Genomic DNA, 8,234 nt, shown 5'->3' with positions numbered 1-8,234 from the left:
AAAAACACATCTACGCATGGAAGCCAGAACTTGAAACGACACTTAATGCTCAAGCAAGCCTAATTTTAACTGCAGCATGACTGTTTTGTGAAATGAACGTCTCCTGAACAGACATTCAAAAATCATAATTTTTCATATGAATCTACCAAGGAGGTCTATAATACCTGAAAAAAATCTATCTAATAATATTTGTGATTTAAACGTTGCTTGCAATACATTTAGTTTCGTCAGGGTACACGATTATGCTGCATTCCATTCAAGTTGGATGTGGGATATTTCTACTTGGTATCTCAGACCATAAATGCATTCCATTCTCCGCTCCCGTTAGCTTAGCAGGGGTTTGACTCTCATTAGAGATGTCTCCTAGCAACCCAACTGACAAACAGTCTGCAGTGCTAGCATTTGTGGTGTATGATTATCAAAAGAGATTATAAAGTTGTATACACCTGTTTCTGCTGGCGTTGTTAAATAAGTTTTAATGTCATGTAATGTGGAAACAAACTCATTTATCGATATTACTTAATAAAGTGAATGTTTATCACTTACTTTGTATATCTCCCTGAGTGTCGGCATGTTTGTGTGACATCATCAGGGTTGGGAGGGTTACTTTTGAAATGTATTCCACTACAGATTACAGAATACATGCTGTAAAATGTCATTTGTAACGTATTCCGTTAGATTACTCAAGGTCAGTAATGTTATCTAAATACTTTGGATTACTTCTTCAGTACTGGTAGATTTTTTCACTTGTTTTGACTATAAAAACTCTGCCAGTACAGTAAGACAAAATACACATGTTAAAAATACATTCCCTGAAAAAACTAAATATCTTATGCAGTGTTGTTTCTAAAACAAGATAAATCAAATTTATTTGATAAATCAAATAAATCAAATCAAAATTATCATCAAGAATATGATTTTTACCCCAATATCAAAGGTCTTACTAGAAAAAAAGAAATTATGATCTAACGTTCTAGAGAATGTAAGTGTTGTTTAGTTTGACCAGTGGAGGGTGCTCTACAGTAAGACATGCAACATTACCTCAGAGTCTGTAATCCTGTAGGAGAGTTCTCAGTTGTTGATGCCAGCTGCCTTGTTCATGTGTTCGGGGTCTTTGGAATAAAAGACAAAGTTAATTCCCCTCTGTGTCTCATATGTGAACTGCATCCAAGAATATTACATAATTGGCGATGAGGATTAAAATGGGTAGCTCCGCTGTGTAGTTCCTGCTGTGAGGGCCTAGCACCACATTATGTTTCCGTGTTAGAAACGAGGGATAAAACAAAATGTGTGCAGGATGACGACAGTGCGAGCTGACAAACAGAAATGGCTGCACTATTAGGAACAGTGAGTCCATTTGGTAGTGAGTCACAGTTATGGGAGGAATACAGCGAAATTATGGATTATTTTTTCCAAGCAAATGGTATTGAGGACGCAGATAAAAAGAAAGCTGTGTTGTTAAGTGGAGTCAGTGCAGCCACATACAGTTTACTGAGAAGTTTACTGTGTACTGAAAAAACCAGGGGAAAAAATGTATGAGGAATTGATAAATGTACTCAAAGCTCATTACAACCCTAAGCCAAGCGAAATTGTAAATTTAGAGATAAATTTAACTCACAAACACAAAAAAATTGAGAGACTGTAGCTGACTATGTGGCTGAGTTAAAAAAAAATAGCACAGCACTGTGAGTACGGGGCCACACTGCCACAAATGCTGCGAGAAAGACTCGTGTGTGGAGTGAATGACGACCGAATGCAAAGACGGCTGCTGGCTGAAGTGGGATTGACGTTTGACAAAGCGCTTCATACACTATATTGCCAAAAGTATTCGCTCACCCATCCAAATAATTGAATTCAGGTGTTCCAATCACTTCCATGGCCACAGGTGTATAAAATGAAGCACCTAGGCATGCAGACTGCTTCTACAAACATTTGTGAAAGAATGGGCCGCTCTCAGGAGCTCAGTGAATTCCAGCGTGGTACTGTGATAGGATGCCACCTGTGCAACAAGTCCTGTCGTGAAATATCCTCGCTACTAAATATTCCACAGTCAACTGTCAGTGGTATTATAACAAAGTGGAAGCGATTGGGAATGACAGCAACTCATCCACGAAGTGGTAGGCCACGTAAAATGACAGAGTGGGGTCAGCGGATGCTGAGGCGCATAGTGCGCAGAGGTTGCCAAATTTCTGCAGAGTCAATCGCTACAGGCCTCCAAAGTTCATGTGGCCTTCAGATTAGCTCAAGAAGAGTGTGTAGAGAGCTTCATGGAATGGGTTTCCATGGCCGAGCAGCTGCATCCAAGCCATACATCACCAAGTGCAATGCAAAGCGTCGGATGCAGTGGTGTAAAGCACGCCGCCACTGGACTCTAGAGCAGTGGAGACACGTTCCCTGGAGTGACGAATCACGCTTCTCCATCTGGCAATATGATGGACGAGTCTGGGTTTGGCGGCTGCCAGGAGAATGGTACTTGTCTGACTGCATTGTGCCAACTGTGAAGTTTGGTGGAGGGGGGATTATGGTGTGGGGTTGTTTTTCAGGAGCTGGGCTTGGCCCCTTAGTTCCAGTGAAAGGAACTCTGAGTGTTTCAGCATACCAAGAGATTTTGGACAATTCCATGCTCCCAACTTTGTGGAAACAGTTTGGGGATGGCCCCTTCCTGTTCCAACATGACTGCGCACCAGTGCACAAAGCAAGGTCCATAAAGACATGGATGAGCGAGTTTGGTGTGGAAGAACTTGACTGGCCTGCACAGAGTCCTGACCTCAACCCGATAGAGCACCTTTGGGATGAATTAGAACAAAGACTGCGAGCCAGGCCTTCTCGTCCAACATCAGTGTCTGACCTCACAAATGCGCTTCTGGAAGAATGGTCAAAAATTCCCATAAACACACTCCTAAACCTTGTGGAAAGCCTTCCCAGAAGAGTTGAAGCTGTTATAGCTGCAAAGGGTGGGCCGACGTCATATTAAACCCTATGGGTTAAGAATGGGATGTCACTTAAGTTCATATGCGTCTAAAGGCAGATGAGCGAATACTTTTGGCAATATAGTGTATATGTCAAGCTATGGAATCTGCAAACAAAAATGTAAAAATCTGCAAGGACTGCTGACAGAGGAGACTGGACAGGCTGTGAGATCAGTAAAAGGGCAAAAAGCAGTACACAAAGTGTACTCATCTGAGCAGAAGGTACGGCACAAAGACCAAATGTGTCACATATGTAAAGGGCAGCATTCTCCAGAAGAATGCAGGTTTGCTAATGAACTTTGCCATAAATGTGGAAGGCGCGGACATATAAAGAGGGCATGCAAGACTAAGCCAGTAGCTGCTGTGGTTAAAAAGTGTCACACAAAGGGCAGAGAGGAGAGAAAAAGGAAAAAGGAACATTTCTTGTGAGAGAGGAAGGGGTGAGTGACAAAGACGACACAAGTGACATTAACACGATATACAGTGTATCTCAAGACTTACCTAGGGTTGCTCCTATCACGCAAACCATTAAAGTGAATGGCATGGAGATGGAATTTGAAGTTGACACAGGCTGTGGAGTGACGATCATCAGCAAAGATCAATATTCAAAGATGTGGAAAAAACAGACATGCCAGAATTGAGCCCTTGCCATCTGAAGCTGAAAACGTATACAGGTGAGAAAATGGAGGTGCTTTGTATGGCTACAGTGGCAGTGCAGAGCCAGAATATAGAGAAGAGACTGGTAATGATTGTTGTGGAGGGGGCGGGACCTAATTTGTTGGGACAAAGTTGGCTACAGGAATTATGTTTGTTGCCTCAGCTGGTAAATAAAGTTGCAAATGTACCAGCACTTAAGTTGGCTGACATATTGGAGAGACACTCTGAGGTGTTCAAAGAAGAGTTGGGTCAACTTAAAGGTACAACATCTAAGATTCATGTCAACCCCGAGGCCCAGCCATGATTCTACAAGCCAAGGCGAGTGCCATATGATGTTAGACCACTGGTAGAGAGAGAACTCCAGAGGCTGATGGAAGACAAGATCATTGAACCAGTACAGTTTGCAGAGTGGGCAGATCCCATTGTTCCAGTCAGGAAACCTGATGGTTTTATCCAGATTTGTGGGGATTACAAACTCACAGTAAATCGAGCATCTAGTGTGGAGCAGTATCCAATTCCCAAGGTGGAAGATTTATTTGCTCAGTTGGCTGGAGGAAAAAAATTCTCTAAACTGGACATGAGTCATGTGTATAAACAAATAATGCTGGATGAAAATTCCAAGAATTATGTTACAATTAACATGCACAAGTGATTGTATACTTACAACAGGCTACCATTTGGAGTTACTTCGAGTCCAGCGATCTTCCAGCGCACAATGGAAGGGATTCTGCAAAACATCACACACGTCACAGTTTATCTGGATGACATTTTAGTCTCAGGGGCTACTGAAGAAGAACATCTGCGGAACTTGGATGAGGTACTGAGTAGGCTAGAAAAGAGTGGAATGAGACTGAAAAGGAGCAAGTGCCACTTGGGAGAGGAAGTGGTATATTTAGGTCACAAAATTAATGCCACAGGATTACAGCCATTAGCAGAAAAAGCACAAGCTGTAAAAGAATATCCTACACCACAAACTGTGAGTGAACTGAAGGCTTATTTAGGTTTGTTGAACTATTACCACAAATTTCTGCCCAACTCGTCAACCTTGTTGGCTCCCTTGCATACACTTCTGAGAAAAGATGAAAAATGGGCATGGGGCTGCGAGCAGCAAGAAGCTTTCATGATGTCAAAGAATCTTCTTCAGTCATCTGTCATCTTAGTGCACTATGATTCCACTAATCCACTCATCCTGGCTTGTGATGCTTCCCCTTACGGGGTTGGTGCGGTGCTGTCGCATCGAATGGAAGATGGAACAGACAGACCGATAGGTTTTATTTCATGAACATTAAATGCAGCAGAGAAAAAATATTCTCAACTGGAAAAACAGGGTCCAGCTGTTTTTTTTTTTGGAGTAAAGAAATTCCACACTTACTTGTATGCTAGACAGTTCACTATTGTGAGGGATCACAAACCTCTGATATCGCTGTTTAACGAAATGAGAGAGGTGCCACAAATGGCATCCCCGCGTATACAGAGGTGGGCAGTCACACTGTGTGGATACGAGTACACCATTGTGTACAGAGCTGGTAAAGAGCACCAAAATGTGGATGCATTGAGCAGGCTGCCATTGATGGAAGAAGGAGTGGAGACTCCAGCAGAGGAAGAGAGAGTGCTGCTGCTGGAAGAAAATGATGTGCCTCTAGTAAAAGCAGAACAAGTGAGGAAATGGACAGACAAAGATGCTGTTTTGGCAAGCGTGGGGGAATATGTCCTAAGAGGTTGGCCCAAGAAGTTGGAGGACCCAGCTTTTCAGTCATATGTAAAAAAAAACAAAAACAGGATGAACTCAGCATACAGGAAGGCTGTGTGTTATGGGGGGGCCCGTGTAGTGATTCTGCCTCCGGGCCGTGCGGCTCTTCTAAGACAGCTACACCAAACCCTTCTGGGAATTACCAGGATGAAAGGCCTGGCGCGGAGCTATATGTGGTGGCCACACTTGGATGCAGAGGTGGAAGCATTGGTCAAATCTGTGCAGTCTGTCAGGAGAACAGAAACGTTCCGGTGAACGCGCCACTGCATCCATGGGAGTTGCCATAGCAACCGTGGAGAAGGATTCACATTGATCACGCTGGTCCGTGGATGGGTAGAATGTTCTTGATCATGGTAGATGCATATTCAAAATGGATAGAGGTTTATCCGTTGAACAAGTCCACATCCACAGTTACCATTCAGTGCTTAAGACAAACCTTTAGCCAACATGGGATACCAGAAGTAGTGGTGTCAGACAATGGCAGTTGTTTTACCAGTGCTGAATTCCAAGGGTTTATGGAAAGAAACGGCATCAAACGCATAACCACAGCACCCTACCATGCATCTTCCAATGGTCTGGCCGAAAGGGCCATTCAAACATTCAAAACACTGATGAAAAATAGTGCTGGAGATTCCATTGAAACAAAGCTAGCCAGAGCTCTGTTCAGTTACCGAATTACACCACAGTCTACCACTGGCAAATCACCCGCTGAACTGCTGTGTGGAAGGAAACTGCGGTCTACATTGGATCTCATTCATCCTGATTTTAAAAGTCAAGTGCGGAACAAGCAATTGAGACAAAAATTGTACCATGACCAACATGCAAAAGAAAGACATCTTGTGGAGGATGACCCAGTGTATACTAGAAACTTCAGCTCTGAACCTACTTGGATTCCAGGAACAGTACAGAAAAAGACTGGTCCTGTATCGTGCACAGTAGCATTGGGAAGTGGGCAAGTACTGTGCTGACATATTGATCAGGTGAGAGACAGGCACAATGCAATGCCTGTAGCACCAGTACCAGAGTTGTTAGACACTTCATTGCCAGATGCTGACATTCCAATGCCATCTACAAAAGACTCAGGTTCCTCATTCTCTGGGGAAAGTCATGTAAAACAAACACTGGGAGATACTTCTGAAGTGGCTTTGTCAGAAACTTTCCTTGGGATGGAAAAACCTGAGTTGAGAAGGTCTACATGTACTATAAAGACTCCAAGTTATCTGAAAGATTATAATTAGAGTAGTGGTGAGTTCCCCAGCCGCAGGGCAAGAATGTAATAAATGTAAGTGTAATGTTTAGTTTACCAGTGGAGGGCGCTCTACATTTAGACATGCAACATTACTTCAGAGTCTGTAATCCTGTAGGAGAGTTCTCAGTTGTTGATGCCAGCTGCCTTGTTCATGTGTTCGGGGTCTGTGGAATAAAAGACAAAGTTAATTCCCCTCTGTGTCTCATATGTGAGCTGCATCCAAGAATATTACAAACGTGAATTCTTGATAAAAAAAATATGATCATGCCTGGTAACATGTGCATGTAAAATGACTAGAAATAGCATTTTAGCTTAGCGTAAAGCTGACAATTTACACAAGGTTTACTTCTATTTCTTCTGCTCCAAACTTACTTCAAACTTACTTCTCTGTCTGCTCGTACGAATGTAACACATCATAAGAAAGTGTTGCACTGCTGTTCAAATGCACTTTGGATCAGATCATTTATATGGATAAATGTTTTCCATCAGAAAGGACTAAATATTAAAGGAAACAAATGACAATAAAATGCAAGTCTTCAGTAATCAAAATACTTTTTGAATGTAACTGTATTCTAATTACCAATTATTAGGGCCCAAGCACCGATGGTGCGAGGACCCTATTGTTCTTCTAGGCGTTTATTATTTTTTCTCAAATGAATCACATTTTTGAGGGCCTAAACATACTCGAAAACTCATAAAACTTTGCACACACATCAGAAGTGGTGAAAATTTACATCTGATATGGGTTTCAGAATTAGGTGTGGCAAAATGGCTCAATAGCGCCACCTATAAACTTTCAACGATGTGCGCTTTACGCTACGTTTCACCTACACATATGAAAATCGGGACAAATGTGTAACATGCCAATACCTACAAAAAAGTCTCTTAAACCCATGCCCTAAACTCAAAAGGAAGTCAGCCATTTAGATTTTTCTCTTCAATTTTTGCTCAGTTTTTGCCATTTCCAGGCCTCGTACTTTAACAAATTCCTCCTAGATATTTCATCAGATCTACTTCATATTTGGATATTCTAATCTAAAGGCCTTGGCGATGCTAAATTGTGAAGCTTTTGAGTTTTCACTGCACGGTGTGGCCGTGACGGCCTGACAAATTTCGATGTTTCGCCATTAAACAGGAAGTTGTTGTAACTCAAACATACAATGTCCAATCTGCCCAAAACTTCACATGTTTGATAACAGTCCCGGCCTGAATACACCTACATGCCAATATTCAGTTATAGTAATAGTGCCACCTACTGGCAACAGGAAATGACATGTTTTACACTGCGATACACTCTTAACAACATTTAAGTGCTAAAAAATGCTAAACGAATTGGAGTGACATTCCCCTGGCACAGCAGCCCCAACGTGCACCAGGGTGCGAGGGCCCATTCATCGCTGCTTGCAGCTTTAATTTAAATTGTAACTGTAGTGGAATACAGTTACTTATATTTTGTATTTTAAATACGTATTCCCGTTACATGTATTCCGTTACTCCCCAACCCTGGACATCATGCCCCTGCATCTCCACGAAATTGGAGTTGAGAATTTCTGCACGAGCCTACAAGTTGTAATTCTGACTTCAAGATGCATTCCATTGCACTTTTCCT

The 8,234-nt window shown here is 42.2% G+C and overlaps 1 pseudogene; it reads left to right on the top strand.

Moving 5' to 3' along the window:
* Positions 1–3,651: 3,651 nt before the first annotated feature.
* Positions 3,652–6,344, top strand: LOC127439968 (uncharacterized protein K02A2.6-like; annotated as a pseudogene).
* Positions 6,345–8,234: the final 1,890 nt, after the last annotated feature.

Source organism: Myxocyprinus asiaticus, chromosome 1 (assembly GCF_019703515.2).
Source record: "Myxocyprinus asiaticus isolate MX2 ecotype Aquarium Trade chromosome 1, UBuf_Myxa_2, whole genome shotgun sequence".
Taxonomy (NCBI): domain Eukaryota; kingdom Metazoa; phylum Chordata; class Actinopteri; order Cypriniformes; family Catostomidae; genus Myxocyprinus; species Myxocyprinus asiaticus.
This window is presented reverse-complemented; position numbering and strand designations above follow the sequence as displayed.